The sequence below is a fragment of the Prionailurus viverrinus genome, chromosome A1, assembly GCF_022837055.1.
Source record: "Prionailurus viverrinus isolate Anna chromosome A1, UM_Priviv_1.0, whole genome shotgun sequence".
NCBI classification, from domain to species: domain Eukaryota; kingdom Metazoa; phylum Chordata; class Mammalia; order Carnivora; family Felidae; genus Prionailurus; species Prionailurus viverrinus.
The window spans coordinates 10,699,067-10,720,381 of NC_062561.1; positions in this window are offsets into that span (position 1 = coordinate 10,699,067).

Genomic DNA, 21,315 nt, shown 5'->3' on the forward strand with positions numbered 1-21,315 from the left:
TTTACCTATTTCCTAACCTAGTATTACTTAAAATGACCAACAGTGCTTAAAAACTTGTTAAGATGCCTCCCACAAGAGACTTATAAATTATTTTAAGAACAATGAACGTTTTTATTATTACACCTGCCAATCAGAAAACAGGGTGCACTTCTGTGGTTTTTAGTTGCTTATACCTCTCAGTAAGGTTTAGTTTTCTTATTGTTTAGATTCCTGGCTGCTTGGTGATTTTTGGTGCCATAGTAAAAGGCCTTTTCTAATTAGTTATTGTTGGCATAAATGAATTTCCTCTTTATGCAACTATATACTGTTTTAATGTTTATTTTTGAGAGAAAGAGAGAGTGAGAGCAGGGGAAGGGCAGCAGAGGGAGAGGGAGACACTGAATCGGAAGCAGGCTTCAGGCTCTGAGCTGTCAGCACAGAGCCCAATGTGGGGCTTGAACCCAGAAACTGGGAGATTGTGACCTCAGCTGAAGTCAGATGCTTAATCCACTGAGCCATCCAGGTGTCCCCAACCATATGGTTTGAGAATAACTGAAAAGTTTCTCTTTCAATAAATGTATCTCTTATTTCTGTTCTGCCTCTTGCATCACCTAAAACCTCTGGAACATGTTGGATAATAAGACTCTAGCATGCGTCTGGGTTTTATTCTGAGTTTCACTGGAACTTCTTCTAGCATTTCAACTCTGATGTTGTCTATGGTTTTAAAGTAGATATTATTTATATTTTCTTGCATAAAACTATCTTGGACAGTCAGCCTCCAAGATTTCCCAAATGATTCTTGCCTACTGGTATTCACACCTCTGTGTAGTCTCCTCCCATTGTGAAGAAGACTGACACACATAACGAACAGGGATATGATGGAAATGATGTTTTGTGACTTTGGGGTTCGTAAAAGGCATGGGACTTCTGCCTGGTTACTGGGGCTTCTTCCCTGAGGACTCACTCTGAGGGAAGCCAGCTGCCGTGCTGTGAGGATACCTATAGTGGTGAGAAGCTGAGGCCTCCTGTGAACAGGCAGCACTAACCTGTGCGGCATGTGAGTAAGCCACCATAGAAGCAAATACTCTGGCCCCAATCTAGCCTTCAGATGATGGCAGCCCTGGCTGATACCTGGAATGCAGCCTCATGAAAGACCCAGAGCCAGAATCCTCCAACTAAGTCACTCCTGAATTCCTGACCTGCAAAAACTTTGTGAGATAACAAGTGCTTATTGTTTTAAACTGCTAGTTTTGGGGTAACTTGTTATGTAGCAATAGTTGGCTAACACACTTCCAAAATTAAATTTAGAAGAAGTGATGCCAGTAATGATAATAATTCTATTAAATGCCTTTTCAATATCAGCTGAGATGATTCATTTTTGTTTGATCTATCAAAGTGATGTTTTATTTCATTAGCTTGCCTAATATTAATCCGTTCTTTTCTTTCTAGATAAGATCTTCTTAATTGTGGCAGATTATTATGTTAGTATACTCTCTAATTTCTTTTCTTTTTTTTAATGTTTATTTATTTTTGAGAGAGAGACAAAGCCTGAGCAGGGGAGGGGCAGAGAGAGGGGGGAGACACAGAATCTGAAGCAGGCTCTAGGCTCTGACCTGTGAGCACAGAGCCTGACGTGGGGCTTGAACCCACAAACAGTGAGATCATGGCCTGAGCCGAAGTCGGTCGCTTAACCTACTCAGCCACCCCGGCGCCCCTCTGATTTTATTTTCCAGTGGTTTATTTAGAATTTTCTGTATGCATTTTCTTAAATGAGATTGGCCTATACCTTTCTTTCTACTAAAATAGAGATTATCTTACTTTTTATGAAATCATTTGGTATTTTTTTTTCTATACCAAGTTATAATTTAAAGGGAATCATCTGTATTTTGAAAGGAAAACCTCACAGTCCAGGACCCTTGGTTGTGCTTTCTTTGATAACTTGTTCAAACCCCTTCTTAGTTATGGGTCTGTCAAGCTTTTCTACTTGAATCGACTTTTAAAGTTCAGGTGTTACAGAAAATATTAACTAACCCACTCTGGTTATTAGCCTATATATTTGCTGTTGGCATTAATTTCTTATGGTTTAAAAAAAATCTGCCTGAAATAAAAAAAAAATGTAAAGAAACTGAATCCACGAGCAGAATTAAACACCCAATGGGAGGGTATGTCCTCTATAGTAGAAACTTCTTACAGTGTGTCCTCCATAGTAGAAACTAGCCTGGAGAATGATTTAACTCTTTTACCCAAGTGGAAATGTATCCAACATACAGGTGAAAGGTGCAGACGGAAGTGGATCAACAGAATCCAGGGAAAGCTGGGAAGCTCAATTAAGGAGAAAGCCTGCTTGTATGTCCCGCATGCCACTCCCCAAAGGAACGAGGTTTTGCTATTGACAGTCGAAGTAACTTACAAGACACATTAGGCCACTGAGAGAAGTGCCTGAATAGGTAGCTAGCATACCTACCGCTAGGAGGTACCAAATTAGAAGTGGAAAATATTCTGGTTACATCCCCTTTCAGGAATAGCGATATTTACCCCATTCCTGTCCTGTCAGCATTCTGCTCACTGCTCAATCCTGGCTACAGCTTACATCATGTTCATTATTCTCCCTATCTTCGTTGAACGGAAATAAAGGTTTCACCCTCGCCTGTGAGTTTAGAGCTATTCCCTTTCTGAGTGGCTTGAATCGACTGAACTTTGCCACTTGCTCAGCACTTGGAGCTCTGTTGAGAAAGGTTTTTTGACAGCTAGCACAATTATCCTCTCTTTTATAACATCCTGACAATTCTATCAAAGGAAAAGCTCACTTCAAACATAAGTTCCCTGCCACATACATACACACACACACACACACACACGTGCGTACACACACACACACACACACACACACACACACAGGCTTGTTTAACAGGCACTTGGTGAAGACTTATGCTCCTTTGCTTTGTTTCATGTCATATCAAATGAATTTACACACGGAATACACACTCCAGAAATATTCCAATCCTGTAGTTCCACTTATGTTGGCTTCTGCAACAACTCCTTCCCCACCAAAAAAAAAAAAAAAGACATCACCTTCCCCTGTGGCTTCAGTGGACTGGCTGGCCGTGACCACTGGTGATCGAAGCTTCTCTAGTCCTCAGCCGTGACAGCATTTGGACTCTTTTTGGTCTAGTCTTTGAAAGCTTTCTTGTTTCACTAGCTTGTCAGTGATACATCCTCCTATGCTTTGCTCACAGCTGCAGTGGAAATTTAACACTACTCTTCCCCTTGGCTAAGTGTTTTCCTAAGGGCACGGGCTACAAGGCTCTCCTTTGTTCCTAAGGCTCAATACCATCAAGAAGTCACTGTTTTACCTTTCAAGACCAAGGGATGGTTACAAAAATTAGAAATTTAGGGGTCTTGTGATAACCACAATAAATGCCTATTAGTTTCTTAAGCCTCCCACCATCCCCTAAGAACTTGAAATGCTGACACACAGCGCTAGATCTTTGCTATGGCTCTTTAAGAATTTCCTTAAAGATTCTGGGTCTGTTTCCTCACCATCTCTTATCACTCAGCTTGGTTGGAATTCTTTTTGAGGAACTACCCGTTTTAAACCGCCTGCTGCTGCAAACCCATATTAAATCGTCTCTCTGTAGAAATAACTTTTCTCCTCTTCCAGGTACAAATAATGTGCCTGAGTTTTGGCTATTATCCTTCTTTAATGAAAACGTCCTTGTGATTGAGATTTTTAAAGTATTCTCCATGTAACAATGAAGCAAGTCCAGGAGGAATGTGGTATATCTGAAAGAACAAAGAACATGGACTTTGACCTCCTGACCAGGCAAGTGTCCGGGGGAGTTTACATCCTCTCTTGAATCCTGCATTTCCAGGACTGTAAAATGGGATGATGATAATACCTACCTCATTAAAAAAATACAAAATGGTTCACTCAAAAGTGTTTTATAAAATGTAAAACATCAGAGCTTGTGAATAATTTTTATGTAGCTTCTGTTCTTGCAGAGGAATATGGAAACATAACGTGTTTTGTTTGTTTGTTTGTTTGTTTGTTGCCACGTTCAGGGATTCTGCTCCTTGGAGAGAGACTAGGAAGGCTTATGTCAGGCTACCAGTCCACTGGTATAACAGATCAGCTTGTGTTATTAGTTATTACTTTTTCTTTAGTATGAACCTGTAGTCCTGCCCAGGGCATAGATAATTTAGCCACGGAATGTCTGCTTATTAATGCTTCATCATCTCTTCGTTCGTTATGTTCTCAAACTCATCTCTAACTCTGTTTGCTTTGTAACTGTGTTCTGCTATTTTTTTTATTAAGGTTGCTAGAAATTTAATTTAAAAGTATTAAAAAACAATCAGCTTTAAATTCCATGTATTTTATTATTTTCAGTTTTCTAGTTTTTCAGCTTTAAATTTTAATTATTTTCCTGGTTTTGTTTTGTTTGGTTCGGTTTGAATTTACATCCAAGTTAGTTAACATGTTGTGTAATAATGATTTCAGGAATAGAATTTAGTGTTTTATCACCTACATACAACACCCAGTGCTCATCCCAAGTGTCTTCCTTAATGCCCCTTGCCTATTTAGCCTATCCCCCACCCAAACACCCTCCCACAACTCTCAGTTTGTTTTCTGTATTTAAGAGTCTCTTAGGGCTTGTCTCCCTCCCTGTTTTTATATTATTTTTACTTCCCTTCATTTATGTTGATCTTTTGTATCTTAAATTCCACCTATGAGTGAAGTCATATGATATTTGTCTTTCTCTGACTGATTTCACTTAGCGTAATACGCTCCAGTTCCAGCCACGTTGTTGCACATGGCAAGATTTCATTCTTTTTCATCTCTGAGTAGTATTTCATTGTATATATGAACAACATCTTTTTTTTTAATTTTTTTTTTTCAACGTTTATTTTTGGGACAGAGAGAGACAGAGCATGAACGGGGAGGGGCAGAGAGAGAGGGAGACACAGAATCGGAAACAGGCTTCAGGCTCTGAGCCATCAGCCCAGAGCCTGACGCGGGGCTCGAACTCACGGACCGCGAGATCGTGACCTGGCTGAAGTCAGACGCTTAACCGACTGCGCCACCCAGGCGCCCCAATGAACAACATCTTTATCCATTCATCAGTTGATGGACATTTCAGCTCCTTCCATACTTTGGCTATTGTTGATAGTCTTGCTGCAAACATTGGGGTGCATGTGCCCCTTCAAAACAGCACTCTGGTATCCTTTGGATAAATACCTAGTAGTGCAATTGCTGGGTCGTAGGGTAGTTCTATTTTTAATTTTTTGAGGAACCTCCATACTGTTTTCCGGAGTGGTTGCAACAGTTTGCATTCCAAACAGCAGTGCAAGAGGGTTCTTTTTTCTCCACATCCTCGCCAACATCTGCTGTTGCCCGAGTTGTTTATTTTAGCCATTCTGACATGTGTGAGGTGGTATCTCATTGTGGTTTTAATTTGTATTTCCCTGATGATGAGTGATGGTGAGCATGTTTCATGTGTCTGTTAGCCATCTGGATGTCTTTTTTGGAGAAGTGTCTATTCATGTCTTTTACCCATTTCTTCACTGGATTATTTGTTTTTTTGGGTGTTGAGTTTGCTAAGTTCTTTATAGATTTTGGATACTAACCTTTTATCTGATAGGTCATTTGCAAATATATTCTCCCATTCTGTCAATTGCCTTTTAGTTTTGCTGATTGTTTCATTTGCCATGCAGATTTTTATCTTGATGAGGTTCCAATAGTTCATTTTTGCTTTTGTTTCCCTTACCTCTGGACACATGTCAATTAAGAGTTGCTGTGGCCAAGATCAAAGAGGTTGTTGCCTGTTTTCTCCTCTAGGATTTTGATGGCCTCCTGTCTTATGTTTAGGTCTTTCAACCATTTTGAGTTTACTTTTGTGTATGGTATAAGAAAGTGGTCCAGGTTCACTCTTCTGCATGTCACTGTCCAGGTTTCCCAACAGCATCTGTTGAACACATTGTCTTTTTTTCCATTGGATATTCTTTCCTGCTTTGTCAAAAATTAGTTGGCCATACGTTTATGGATCCATTTCTAGGTTCTCTATTCTGTTCCATTGATCTGTGTGTCTGTTTTTGTGCCAGTACCATCCTGTCTTAATGATTACAGCTTTGTAACACAGATTGAAGTCTGGAATTGTGATGCCTCCAGCTTTGGTTTTCTTTTTCAGGATTGTTTTGGCTATTCGGGTCTTTTCTGGTGCCATACAAATTTTAGAATTGTTTGTTCTAGCTTTGTGAGGAATGCTGGTATTATTTTGATAGGAATTGCATTGACTATGTAAATTGCTTTGGGTAGTATCGACATTTTAAGAATATTTATTCTTCTAAACCATGAGCATGGAATGTTTTTCCATTTTTTGTGTCTTCTTCAATTTCTTTCATAAGCTTTCTATAGTTTTTAGTGTATAGATTTTTCACCTCATTGGTTAGGTTTATTCCTAGGTACTTTGTGGTTTTTGGTGCAATTATAAATGGGAACATTTCCTTGATTTCTCTTTCTATTGCTTCATTACTGGGGTATAGAAATGCAACCAATTTCTGTACATTGATTTTATGTAACTTTAATTAATTCATGGATCAATTCTAGCAGTTTGTGTGTGTGTGTGTGTGTGTGTGTGTGTGTGTGTGTGTGTGTATAATGTTTTGGGTTTTCCACATAGACTATCATGTCATCTGCAAAGAGTGAAAGTTTGATTTCCTCCTTGTCAATTTGGATGCCTTTTATTTTTGTGTTGTCTAATTTCTGAGGCTAGCACTTCCAACACAATGTGGAAAATAGTGGTGAAAGTGGATATTCTTGTGTTCCTGACCTTAGGGAAAGCTCTCAGTTTTTCCCCATTGAGGATGATATTAGTGGTGGGTCTTTCATATATGACTTTTATGATCTTGAGGTGTGATCATTCTATCCCTACTTTCTTGAGGGTTTTTATCAAGAAAGAATCCTATATTTTGTCAAATGCTTTCTCTGTATCCATTAATCATGTGGTTCTTATCCTTTCTTTTATTAATGTGATGTATCACACTGATTGATTTATGGATAGTAAACCAGCCCTGCATCCCAAGAATAAATCCCACTTGATTGTGGTGAATAATTCTTTAATGTATTGTTGGAGCTTGTTTGCTAGTATCTTGTTGAGAATTTTTGCGTCCATATTCATCAGGGAACTTTGTAGTTATCCTTTTTAGTGGGGTCTTTGGCTTTGGAATCAAGGTAATGCTGGCCTCATAGAATGAGTTTGGAAGTTTTCCTTCCATTTTTATTTTTTATATCAGTTTCAAAATAACAGGTGTTAACTCTTCTTTAAATGTTTGGTAGAATTCCCCTTGAAAGCCATCCGGCCCCAAACTCTTATTTGTTGGGAGATTTTTGATTACCGATTCAATTTCTTTATGGTAATGGGGTCTCTTCAAATTTTCTATTTCTTCCCGTTTCAGTTTTGGTAGTTTGTATGTTTCTAGGAATTTGTCCATTTCTTCCAGATTGCCCAATTTATTGGCATTTAATTGCTCATAATATTCTCTTATTATTGCTTGTATTTCTGCAGTGTTGGTTGTGATCTCTCCTCTTTTATTCTTGATTCTATTTATTTGGGTCTTTTCCTTTTTCTTTTTGATCTGGTTAAGGGTTTGTCAATTTTGTTAATTCTTTCAAAGAAGCAGCTCCTGGTTTCATTGATCTGTTCTACTGGTTTTTGTTGTTGTTGTTGTTTGTTCTCATTTGGTACATTTAATACCTGCTCTAATCTTTATTATTTCCCATCTTCTGCTGTTTTGGGGCTTTCTTTGCTGTTCTTTCTCCAGCTTTTTAAGGTGTAAGATTAGGTTGTGTATTTGACACCTTTCTTCCTTCTTTAGGAAGGCCTAGATTGCTATGTACTTCCCTCTTATGACCACCTTTGCTGCATCCCAGAGGTTTGGGCTGTTGTGTTTTCGTTTTCATTGGCTTCCATGTACTTTTTAATTTTCTCTTTAATTTCTGGTTAACCCATTCATTCTTTAGTGGGATGTTCTTTAATCTCGAAGTATTCATGGTCTTTCCAAATTTTTTCTTGTGGCTGATTTCGAGTTTCACAGCCTTGTGGTCTGAAAATATGAAAGGTCTGATCTTGATCTTTTTGTACTTGTTAAGGGCTGATTTGTGTCCCAGTATGTGATCTATACTGGAGAATGTTCCATGTGCACTTGAGAAGAATGTGTATTCTGCTGCTTTAGGATAAAACGTTCTGAATATATCTGTTAAATCCATCTGGTCTAGTATGTCATTCAAAGTCATTGTTTCTTTGCTGATTTTCTGCTTAGATGATCTGTACGTTGCTGTACATGGGGTGTTGAAGTCCCATACTTTTATGGTATTATTATAAATCAGTTTCTTTATGTTTGTGATCAATTTATATATTAATTATTAATTAATTTATTATATATGCTTCACATTGGGGGCATAAATATTTACAACTGTTAGATCTTCTTGGTGGATAGACACCTTAATTATGATATAATTCCCTTCTTCATTTCTTGTTACAGTCTTTGTTTTAAAATCTAGCTTGTCTGATAAAGTAGGGCTACACCAGCTTTCTTTTGGCAATCATTAGCATGATAGATGGTTCTCCATCCCCTTACTTTCAATCTATAGGTGTCTTTAGATCTAAAATGGGTCTCTTGTAAGCAGCATATAGATGGGTCTTGTTTTCTTATCCATTCTGATACCCTATGTCTTTTGATTGGAGAATTTAGTCCATTGACATTTAGAGTGAGTACTGAAAGATATGAATTTTGTGCCATTGTGTTACCTGTAGAGTTGGAATTTCTGGGGATGTTCTCTGGTCCTTTCTCATCTTTGTTGCTTTTGGTCTTGTTTTTGTTTTGTTTCAGCTTTTCTCTACTTAAAGAGTCCTCCTTAAAATTTCTTGCAGGGCTGGTTTAGTGGTCAAAATTCCTTCAGTTTTTGTTTGTCTGGGAACTATCTCTCCTATTTTGAATGACAACATTGCTGGATAAAGAATTCTTGGCTGTACATTTTTCTGATCCAGGGCATTGAATATATCCTACCACTCCTTTCTGGCCTGCCAAGTGTCTGTGGATAGGTCTGCTGCATACCCGATCCATATTCTCTCATAAGTTAAAACCTTTCTGCACTTGCTGCTTTCATAATTCTCTCCCTGTCTGTGTATTTTGTGAATTTGACTATAATATGCCATGGTTATGTTCGGTTTTTATTGCATCTATTAACAACAAAGTTGTTCTCTGTGCTTCTTGGATTTGGGGATTTTGGTATCTGTGTCCTTCCCCAGATTAGGAAAGTTTTCCACTAGAATTTTCTCACATAAACCTTTTTCTCTCTCTTCATCTTCTAAGACTCCTATGATTTGGATGTTATTCCTTTTTAATAAATCAATGAGTTCTCTAAGTCTTCTGTCATGCTCTTTTGCCTTAGTTTCCCTCTCTTTTTCTGCTTCATTTTTCTCCATAATTTTGTCTTCTATATCATCGATTTACTACGCTGCTTTGTCCATCCTTGCTGCCGCAGCATCCATTTGAGATTGCATCTCAGTTATAGCATTTTTAATTTCATCCTGACTAGATTTTACTTCTTTTATCTCCACAGAAATGGATTCTATGCTTTTTTTCAACCCCAGTTACTATTCTTAGTATTGTGATTCTAAATTCTAGTTCAGACATCTTGCTTATTTATATCTGTGTTAAGACCCTGGCTCTCATTTCTTCCTGTTCTTTCTTTTGGGGTGAATTCCTTCATTTTGTCATTTTGGAGGATGAAAAAATTAATAAACTAAAAATTAAAGTTAAAAAAATAAAAACACAAAAAAATCAAACAAAGGTAGCTGGATCCTAGGTGTGTTTGGTCTGCTTGTTGAAAGATTTATAGAATAGAGAAAAAAGGGTAAGAAAAGAGAGAAGAAAAAAAGAACTAAAAATTTAAAAAATTAAGAAATATGTATAGAATAGAATAAAATAAAGTGAAATAGGATAAAAATTTACAAAAAATTTAAAAAAACAGTAAAAAATTAAAAAAAATAAAAATAAAAATTTCTCTTTCTGTATGCAATACAAAGAAAAGAAAGGACGGGAAAAAAAGAAAAAACATTTTAAACAAAGACAGAAGCAAAAAAAGAAAGAATAAGCAAACCAGCACACAGAACGAAACCTGAATGAAGTTACATCCAGTTTCCCCTAGAATTCAAACTATGAAGCATTCAATAGTCCATACACTAAGTAGGCAGAGAGGCTTGTACTGGTCTTCTAGGGGATGTGGTTGCAGGCGCAGTTGGGTGGGGCTTGGTGTAATGCCTCCATTCTCCACTAGGTGGCACTAGGTGGCACTGCTTACTGGGGTGGATTGGTGTGGCGCATGTGTGTGTGTCCATGTATGCATACTGCAGGAAAGGTGGAAAAGGCTTCACCCAGCTTCCTAATCTCTGGCGCAGGAACTTTGTGCTCTCACTGACCCACAGTCAAGCACCCCTCCTTTGTCTCAGGCTTCTGTCCAGTCCCGGCCTCTGCCCTGTCCATATCCAAGCTGTCAACCGGCCAGGCGGCACCTCCCTCTGGAGTTTTATCTCAGACGGGGCTGTGTTTCAAAACCCCTCACTTCAGAGAACCCTGTGGCTTGGACCCATGCCAACTCCCTGGGGAAGGGTCTCACTGAGAAGTGGCTGGGTGCCGGCTTGCCCCAGAAAATGTTCATGCGATCATGCAGTGGCAGAGGTTCAGAAATTACAGCAAATCACAACACACAGCTGGTGCCAGGTTTCACTACACTCTGGCATCTTTGTCCCAATACCAGCAAATGTGGCTGCTCTCGGGGGTCTGCTTGCACCTTTGCCTGTGGGGAGGCCATATGACCTCTACCAAATGCTCTCCAAGCAGGGAATTGCTTCTCCCCATGTGGCACACGGACCCTTCATACCCCGCTGCCTGCTCCTGGGGATTCACCCTTTCTCCTCACCAGACAACCACCAGGCACTGAGCTCCAGCATTTCTGACTCTGTGCTCTACTGTTTATAGAATCCTGGTGGTATTGAAACCCTCTCCTTTCTTCCCATCAACGGATTTGGGAAACAGATTTCTTGTTCAGTTCCCTGTGAGTGTTTTCACTCTTTTTTTTTTTTTCAACGTTTATTTATTTTTGGGACAGAGAGAGACAGAGCATGAACGGGGGAGGGGCAGAGAGAGAGGGAGACACAGAATCGGAAGCAGGCTCCAGGTTCTGAGCCATCAGCCCAGAGCCTGACGCGGGGCTTGAACTCACGGACCGCGAGATCGTGACCTGGCTGAAGTCGGACGCTTAACCGACTGAGCCACCCAGGCGCCCCTGTTTTCACTCTTTTTCTTTCTCTCCAGCTCCTTTCAGGGGAGTGTTTTTCCTGCACTCTCCCAGTGCACTGTACCCCTTCTCCCTTTCTCTGTCCTCTCTCTGCAAAAACAGCTTCCTACCCTCCATGGCTTTCCTCTCTCCCGGTTCATCTCTCTGCACCATGTACCTGCCGAGTTCTGTGGCTCAAGTTATGCAGATTGTTGTGTTAATCCTCAGATCGATTTCCTGGTTGGGTGTGCAAAAATAGTTCGGTGCTGATCTAGCTGCATTTCAGGGATGAGACCAGCTGAGAACTTTGGTGCTGCTCTGCCATCTTGCCTAACCTCCTTTTGTTTTCGTCTTTTCCTTGAGCTGAATGTTTAATTCATTTTCCTGAAAACTCATATAGTCTTTCCCAAACTAATAATCTTAAATTCGCAATATACATAGGACATTTATATTTGCTAATAATTGTTATTTCCTGATAGAGACATAAGACATTACACAACAAGTAACACCTCTATTGTCTTATGAGAAATTTACATCTACAATGATCTTCAGCAAGGTCATTCCCTGTGCCGTGCTTTTCTTAGTTTTTCTAGGGAAAGGGAAAATAGAATATCTTGATAAACCACACCTCTCATCACTTTCCTTCTTTCTGTGTTAAGTTCATTTTTCACTGTTGAATTTCATTTGCTAGCTCATCAATGCCACTTAAAATGGCAAAGCAAGTTCAAATACACATTGCCATTAAAAAAGGAAAAAGGTGGTAATTCTCATTGCTTCTTAGAGGGAAAATGTGATGGCAGCCTGCTGTTAGTAAATTAGGGTTAAATTTACAATGACTTTGTTATCCCTAGATGAAAATGTTAATTTACTTGGGTGAATTTGTACCAATACCTCTTAACTAAAAAGGCGTGAAATATGCTTTCTTCTATCAACTATACCATCATAAAAAAGCTCTTCCCCTCCATTAATTCAAAAAGATGTATGCACCCTTATGTGTATTGTAGCATTTTTTACAAGAACCAAGATATGGAAGCAGTCCAAGTGTTCATCGATAGCTGAAGAGATAAAGAAGTAGTATATATATATATATATATATACACAATCGAATATTACTTAGTCATTAAAAGAATGAAATCTTGCCATTCACAACAACATGGATATACCTAGAGGGCATTATGCTTAAGTGAAATAAGTCAGACAAAGATAAATACTTATGATTTCACTTATATGTGAAATCTAAAAACAACAAACCGAATGAACAAAAAACCCATAAAAAAGACTTACAAACACAGAGGACAAAACTGGGGGTTGCCAGAGAAGAAGGGGGTAAGGATGGGGGGAATAGGCAAAATAGGTGAAGGGGATTAAGAGGTACTAACTTCTAGTTATAAAATAAATGAGTAATGAGGATGAAAAATATAGTCAATTAAAAAGGATTAAAAAAAATACCTCTGCTCCTCAAGGCAACAGGAATTTGAATTTCTGGCTGTGTTGCTTTGCCATTAGCATGTCATTTAATGACATCACAACATGCCTTTAGTTGCAACACAAACAGAACTTGCCCCATGTCTTAGACCCTTGATCCCTCTTGCTAAGACAGCTTCTGGATGTTAAGCTACACACAGAAACACAAAAGAAATGAGACAGCATTCTGCCCTAGTTTACCCAACATCCCACCACATGAGACACTCTGGGATAATTTTATGGCTAGTGCATTTTCTAATATTTTTAAAGTTGCCTCCCCTATCAGCTACTCTAGATTCTGAACCCACAAAGTATTGAGATGCAGAATTCAAAGATGCCTGGTTTGTAAAAGAGGAAAACCGCAAAGCAGAGGACCTCTCAATAAGTTCTTTCCATACTTACTGCCGACCTGCTGAGACACTGTTTGCATGCTCAAATAGCTGTTATTTTTAGAACTTGGACTACTATAAACATTTTTGCCCTCTGGGCAGCATTCTGCATTTGCATGATGAGTGGTTGGTTCCTCTCCTCCAAGGAGAACTTTCTACAGCTTATTCCCCAGGAGCACTACTTCTGGGGTGACTTTTGAGGGCCCTAAACAGGCCCTCCAAACCTAAAATGTTTCTCCCACTGACCTGAAAATATGCCTGTGGGCTTGAACTGAACGAGGGACTTTTGGTAGCTGAAAACAGTAACAAATTAGTTAGCTAGAATTAGCTAGCTGGAATCGATTTATCACTCCTTGCTCCCTGGCAGAGGAAATGAGACCCAGAATAGAAATATTTCCAGGGCAGAAGATTGGAGCTGTCTGGAGCTGGGAGCAACTTGAGGTCAGGCCTGAAAGCTGATTAACTATTGAGTTACTAAGCAAGCGCTGCCCATCCATTGAGTGCCAGGCACTGGGCTGGGTGATGGTGTTACAAGGTGAAGGGCCATCAGGGGCCACCACGGTAGCTTTGGGTGATGGAGGCAGATGACAGGGTCGGCCAGCCACTCTGAAAAGTGTGTGGATTGAGGAGGGTATCCTGTGTTTGTGTCTGTGGGTACATGGCCAGGCAAGCCTTGAACAATCACCTCTTCCAATCAGCACATGGTTTCTGGCTATTGAACCACCAGCACTCTCCCCAGCGGTCCCTCTCTGTACTTGGCTAGCTCACTCCCCCTTAACCAGAAATATCTACTGTGGCATATCTGAAATGTGGCATTTCTTCCATAGTTCTGGGTTATTGACAGGAATGTCAGTTTGAAACCAATCTCTCAGATACGCTTTCTAGACAGCTCACCAGAGAACAGTACTCATTCTCCCCTAACCTTCAGAAAACAAAGCATTATGATTTCACCTCGTTTACAAGTAAATTCTAATGAAGCACCTGATGTAAATGCAAAGTACCTAAAATGTACTCCATGCTTTGAAATTAATTCCAAAGCAAACTGGCATTTATCTTTGATTTAGAAAGGGGGGAAGTCACTTTCCCTTTTGTTCTTTAAAATTTATGTAATGATTACAGAGGGAAAATGAGAGGACACGAAGTACAGAAAATGAATTACCATCCAGTGCAGCACAGTTCCTTTTCCAGAAAGTCAAATGTCACTTGCCTTTGAGCTGATGAGCCTCCTTTGGGATCCTTATAAAGACTTTTTTCCCCTTTCTTCCTCTTGTATTGTCCAAATTAAATTTTCATCATTTAAGGAAATCTAGTTGTTTTCCTTTTATTCAGGCTATGCTGTAATAGTAATCAGAGTCTCTGAGAAATAAGTAGGTCACATGAATTTATTTCAAAGTAGGATTTGGTGCTCAGAGAGAATCATTATGGAAATTATCAGGGAAACAAAATTCAGGCATTGATAATGGTGGTAAAAACCAGATACTGCCTAAAGCAGAACATGAGCCATTGGGTTTAGAAATTCGCAGGCCATTGATGACTTAGTCCTAATTGTAACACAAGTATTTATTTCTGAGCTTTCAGTAAACTTTACACCAATTTTAATTACCTTCTGATTGCAACTGGTATTTTAAAAAAATGGGTACAGAAGGGGCTTGGCTCATCGTATGCTAGGGCTGTGAGGGATAAGATTCACTGAAGTTCAGTGTCTGTCCTCATCTCATTTAAAATTCACTTTCTAGCCTGGCCTACAATATGCGATAATGGATAATATATGTCTCCCAAGACAGAGTTTTTATTTACCAGTGGCTAAGGTGTATCATAGAGAAACAGGTCTGGACACTAGTTAAAGCTGGTCAAGACAGATTTTATTCAGTATTATTACCGTAAGGGAGAGAGGCTACCATAAAACTGAGCTCAACTCCAAACGGGGCAAAAACATCTGGGAATTTATAGCAACTAGCAGAGTGAGAGGGGGCAGTAGGTAGAAAATTACTATGAGAGCCATCAAGAGTAAAGGGATTCCTGCTAAATGGATCTAACAGAATTCTTGCTAAAGGCAGGCCAAGGATTTAGACATCATGAGTGGGGATGAGAAATTTGATCAGATACCAAAAATGGAGGGACTCTCCCTAAGCCAACCTTGCAAGATTCTTGCTAAAACCACGCTTGGTAGGCCAAGAACAGAGCACAAGGATGAGGCCTAGTTGAAAAAAAGGGCTCAGAGGAGCTTGTCTAAAGTTTGATCAAGGTGAGTCTTTGTTAGGTGGCAAATACATAATAGCATCCCATTAGCCCAATCTAATCAATCGATAGTGGTTGGCCCCACCTCTTTAGAAGCATGTTGACTTTTTCTCTGGGTTTGGAGTCAATTAGAGGTTCCCAGCCCTAGTGCAGCAGGGAGGATGCATCTCAAACACATCACGTGGCTGTGTTTCTGTTTCAGAAGAACACGAATCCCTTCATTCTGCTCAAAGGCTGGTTCTTCTAGTCCAGTGGCTCTCTGGACTAGAGAGTGAGTATCAGAATCACAGCCATCCATCTTTCTCAAAATACAACCACCCCAACACAGTAACTTCCAGATGACAGAAAGCAGATGTGTATGGGCACAGGCATTGCGAGGATGGGGTAAGTAACCGCTAAGAGCAGACTCTGCCAAGAAACCACCCACCCCCTTCACTGTATGGAAATCAATGAGTGAAGCAGGAAATCTCTATGGAGCTGAGTTGAGAACATGCACCACTTCTTCAAGTATCTTGGAGAAGCGAGGTAGACCTTTTAAAATTAGAAAATAAATAATAAAATACGTGCCAGATCAAAGCAGATGTTTTTGTCACATGTTTCTTGCACAGAGTCAGTTGGCTCTACTAGCCTGGAGGCCTGTCCTCCAGAACATCAGTTCTCTTAAAAAGGAGAGCGGTTTAGGGCCAGAGCTCTGTGACTGCTCAAATGGGAATGTTCCTGACCTTTTCCCTTACATGCACCCTTCAAGACTAGTGACTTGAAATGCCAATTGTCAGTGACTAGTCACAGAAATAACATGAGGACAGATTCAAGCTGTCTCAGTCAATCCCTCTGCCACGTTTGAGGATTTAATTTTACTTGGTTTTTGATTTTTTCTAAAGTTTATTAACTTATTTCGGGAGAGAGTGTGAGTGAGAGGGGGGCAGAAAGAGAGGGAGAGAGAAAATCCCAAGCAGGCTCCGTGCTGTCAGCACAGAGCCCAGTGAGGGGCTCAGTCCCATGAACGTGAGATCGTGACCAGAGCTGAAACCAAGAGTCAGATGCCCAGCTGACTGAGGCACCCAGGTGTCCCCATTTGTGAGATTTTACAGCTCATTTTGTTAAAACTTGTTGTATTTTCTATCTTAGGGTAGATACTGAACTTACTGGTCTTAGGTAAAAATGTTTGTATTCTTACCATTACATTTGATTATTAGGTATTCAAATTATCATCCTAGAGCAATTTCTACTTTATTTAGTAACTAGATGTGAAGACTAGATTTCACTTCATAACCTAAAAGTTCATTGATTCATCCAACAAATCGTTTTATGAACTCTCTATGTTCCTGGTGCAGGGGTTTAGTCTCAGGAAAGAAAAAGTCCCTGTGTTCATGGAAGGTAGAATGACAGGAAGTGATAAATGTTGTAAAGAAGGAAGTGAAGTAAAGGCTGAAGAACAACAGAAGAGGTGATGTTTGAACAGATACCCAAACGATGTGAGACAAAGATTCATGTGAAGAATCCAGGCAGACACAAGCCACTTCCTTTGCTCCCTTTCCTTGCTTGAAGGTAAATTTTATCCAGTCTACATTCGATTCAGTCCCAAGCATTCAACGGTACCAGCCTAGAGTTTCTGACCCCACATCCCACTTCTCAATGCCTCACCTCTGTCTTCTGTCTTCCACAGAGGTGGCACATGGGGATTTCTTGGTAATGGGGTACAGCACCCTCTTGGATGGCCAGGCTCCACTCAATTTACCATTCTAGTCTTTTTCTCATTTTGCATTTTAAGATGCTTCCCTACTTTATCCAGAATTTCTAGATAATTTGTATAGTGAGTTCTTTAAACAGTCCATGATATGGCTAGAAAAGGGATTCTGTCTTATTTAATCTTAACAACAGCCCTGTGGAATATATATGTTCTCCCTATTTTACAGATGAAGTAACTGAAGCTTGGAATTGAAGTAAGAGCTTGCTCAAGGTCGTACAGCTAGTAAGGGCTACAGTGAAACTACACTCAAATCAGAGAGACTCAGAAGACTGCCTTCATCCTCATCAAACTATATTACCTTTCTACATAACTACTAAATTTGATCTCTTCACAAAGACAATTTCACAGGATTCTATGGGGATTTTACTTGCTTTGCACCACACTGTGAGCCAGGAGTAGAGAAGGAGATTGTCTCGGCAGAATGAAAAGCAAAATCCTGGGAGTTACCCCTCTTTGACTTCCTCATCTTCTAAATGAAAAACACTCTTCATTGCATACTTGGAGTAAGAAAATCAACTAACCTAATTGTATATATTAAAACTTCACTCTAGAGCTCCATTAAGCCCAACACAGGCATTCATTACATTTACCTAAGGACTTGAATTTATAAAAAGTTTTTAGTTTTCAGTACACGAAGCCAGAAATAAGTCTAGCAAAACTGGCATTCTCTAAGGAGTTAGAGCCTACCTGCTTTCTCTCGTCTGGCTCCTGGAACCTTGACTGCAATAGTTGAGATGACTCTACCTAGCCCAGGTATCGATCCACAAATACTTGCACGTTGTGGGGATTGGCTGAGGGGGTGCATGGGGAGAGTAATGCCTTCATGGGATTTCCTGAAGATAACCAAAGGATTGATACTGCATGTGTCATACTATGGCATGAGAACTGTACAGTTTGTTCTCTAGTTAACCTGCACGTAGTTGTACTCTACAAAGCACACAGGATATAAGGTGGAGACCAGGAGCCGCACGATGAGGTGAAATGAACAGGGATTGGAGTTTATGGCCTAGATTTGGATTTGACCTTCACCTCTTACTAGCTCTGTGATCTTGAGCAAATCTCTGAAGTCCTCATAGCCTCAATTCGTGTCTAAAATGAAGACAGTCTGGATTTCTTAAGAGAGAATTATGGCAAACCTTGCTTTTGTCTGCCATCTTCCTCCCTATAAAAGTTGTATGTATCAGGCTCTTTCTTCCTGACCAACTGTAATGTTTTCTGTAAGAAGGCTAAGCTCCGATGCACAATATATTTAGATAGTAACAGGATTAATGAGCAGTTGCAACTTGGGATCACACGTGAGTTTTTTTTCGCGGCGATCTTTACCAACTGTGTTCTGTTGAAAATCCTCTCCCACTGATACACTGCCTCGAGGGCATCTCTTCCAGATTTGATGACTTTTCAGCATTACTTCTTTGTTCAAACAGTCTCATTCTGGGTTCCATTGTGAGTTAGCTCTTTTCAAATTTTATTCTCACATGCTCTCAGGGTCAGCTTCACAGGCATGTGACCCCTGCACTCATACGGGGCCCTTCTCCTGTCGCTATCTTGAAATTCCTCATACTTTTGAACAAGGGGCCCAGTATTTTCATTTTGCATTGGGCCCAGAAATTATATCACCGGTCCTGCATGTTCTATTCAAGGTCTATTCAAGCTATTCGAGTTCTATTCAAGTTCTATTCAAGCTCTTCTCTATTGAAGTTCTATTCAAGCTCTTCTCCTCCCCCTAGTGCTGGGTAGACTTGGGCCTCTGGGGGTCTTAAGATGGGGGACTCTGTGTGTCCTCTCTCACCATTCTCTCTCTCCCTTCTCTGCCCTTACTCCTCTGGTGTTGAACCACGGAGGAGAGTGAGGAGCACAACAATCTCCTCATATGATTGTCTGTATCAAGGTTATGGTCCCCTCTCTTGTGAGAATCAACTTGAACTGCCCCTGTCTTCTTGATGTGGCTGAGGGGGGGGGGGTGGAGGTGGCCGCTCTGGACAGTGTTGAGGAGACTGGCTCAGTCCCATCTGTTCCCGAGGCCCACTGCTCTTCTGGCTCCCTTGGCCCTTGCCTGGCTCTCCTACGCAGCACTCTGATGCTCACACTTTGGATGACGTGTGCAGTCTAATTCCTAGTATCTAGCTCCTCTGAATTGTACCCTATAGGGTTCAGTGCCTTCCTACCTAGTGCATCAGGATCTCAGCTAAAATTCTTGCACTAGCTCATAGCTTACTGCCAAACAAGTGACCACTGGGCTAGCAGAGACCACAGACCAAGTTGCTAAGTGTTCACGTGCTTTCTTTTCCTGCTCTCTGCTTCCCGCTGCCTGATGTCAGGCTTGATGGATGAGCAGACCCAGATCCCCTCTGAGGCAGCAGGGGCAGCCAGCCCAGCCTCGCTCACTGGCCTTAACTCCACATTCAAGGGCTAAATTGTGCTGTGGGTCCAAATGAGTTTAATTGCCTGATAACCTTGGTAGCTTTATGTTTTATTTATTTTTGAAAGACAAAGAGAGGCAGAAATGGGGGGGGGGCGGCAGAGAGAGAGGGAGACACAGAATCCGAAGCAGTCTCCAGGCTCTGAGCTGTCAGCACAGAGCCCAATGCGGGGCTCAAACTCACGAGCCCAGAAATCATAATCTGAGCCAAAGTCGATGCCCAACAGACTAAGCCACCCAGGTGCCCCTAACTTTGGTAGCTTTAAATAAAAGTGAAAGCAACCCAGAATTCAAACCATAGAGCACTCTGACCCTTGTACTGACATTACTTAGACAAAGTAAACTTGAGTCTGTGAAACCATTATATACATTAGGTTATAGGTATTTATTTATACCAAGTATTTATGAGGTATTTCATACCAAGCCCCTCTGTTTAAATTGCTGGGGAAACATTACAGCAAGAGTAACTGTAAGAAAAGCCTTGTTCTGGTCCAGAAGTTTGGTTTAAACTCCTCTGCTGCTTGGTTTCCCAGCCCTACTGACATTCCTGGTGCAACCTGCTCTTTCTGTCCTCTGGAGGCTGAGGCTTATACTGAGATCCTTACCATTATCTGAAGAAAGGCTCATGCCTTTTCTAAGCACTTAAGCCAAAACTCACTGAAAGCACTGAGTCTCTCTCTCTCTCTTTCTTTTAAATATATGCAATTTTCTATTCATGCTTGCATGAAATAGACTTTCAAGGATACTATATGTTCTCATGTAAGGAGCCAGTTTCTAGCCTCAAGTAAAATGTGGCACTTGGTCATTAGTACAGTAAGGGAACAGGGCTGGTTCCGCATCCATTCTTTCTCATGAGCCCTTCTCCAGAGAACCAAGCACCATGGTAAATTTGGTGCACATTCTTCTAATACATGTGTGTGTTCAAGTATGGTATTGTTTTGTGTCCTTTCAAAACATGTATCAATATTATAAGACTTTACATATGAGTCTATCATTTCCTGTTTTCATTTATAATTTTGTTTTCCAGGTTTACCTGTGTTGACTCATATATTAAGTAAGGACTACATTATGATTTTGTGAACTCTATTTGCCATGATTTTGATTTGCCTCCCTTCATTCTGTCTTTTGTTAGAGTATTTCATCTTTATTCTCTTTTTATTCGTCACTGACTTGGAAATAATACATTTTATTTCTACTATATTAGTGATTACCCTTTACGTTTAACACACATATTTTGCAAACGTCTGACGATGATCAACACCTCAACCCACATCCTGAACTGTAGAATATTTTAACTCCAATCCTCCCCTATCTTCCAGGTTTTGTTTTTCACATGTATCTGGTTTTAACCTTCAAAATCATAGTAATTATTAGTATTGGGGTGCCTGAGTGGCTCAGTCGGTTAAGCATCTGACTCTTGATTTCGGCTCAGGTCATGATATTGTGATTCGTGAGTTTGAGCCCCATGTCCGGCTCTTTGCTGTTAGCACAGTGCCTGCTAGGGATTCTCTTTCCCTCTCTCTGCCCCTCCCTGGCTTGCTCTCTCTCTCTCAAAATAAACAAACAAAACTTTAAAAAGTTATTAGTATTATTAGTCAAAATTTACTTTGAATTATCAATACATTTATCTTTTTTTGCAATACAGTTTTTCTTCATGTCCTTGCTAATTCAATATTCTTCTACATCTAGGTCAAGCATTTTTAGTAAGCATCTGTGAGTAGTAAACTCTCTTAATCTTTTT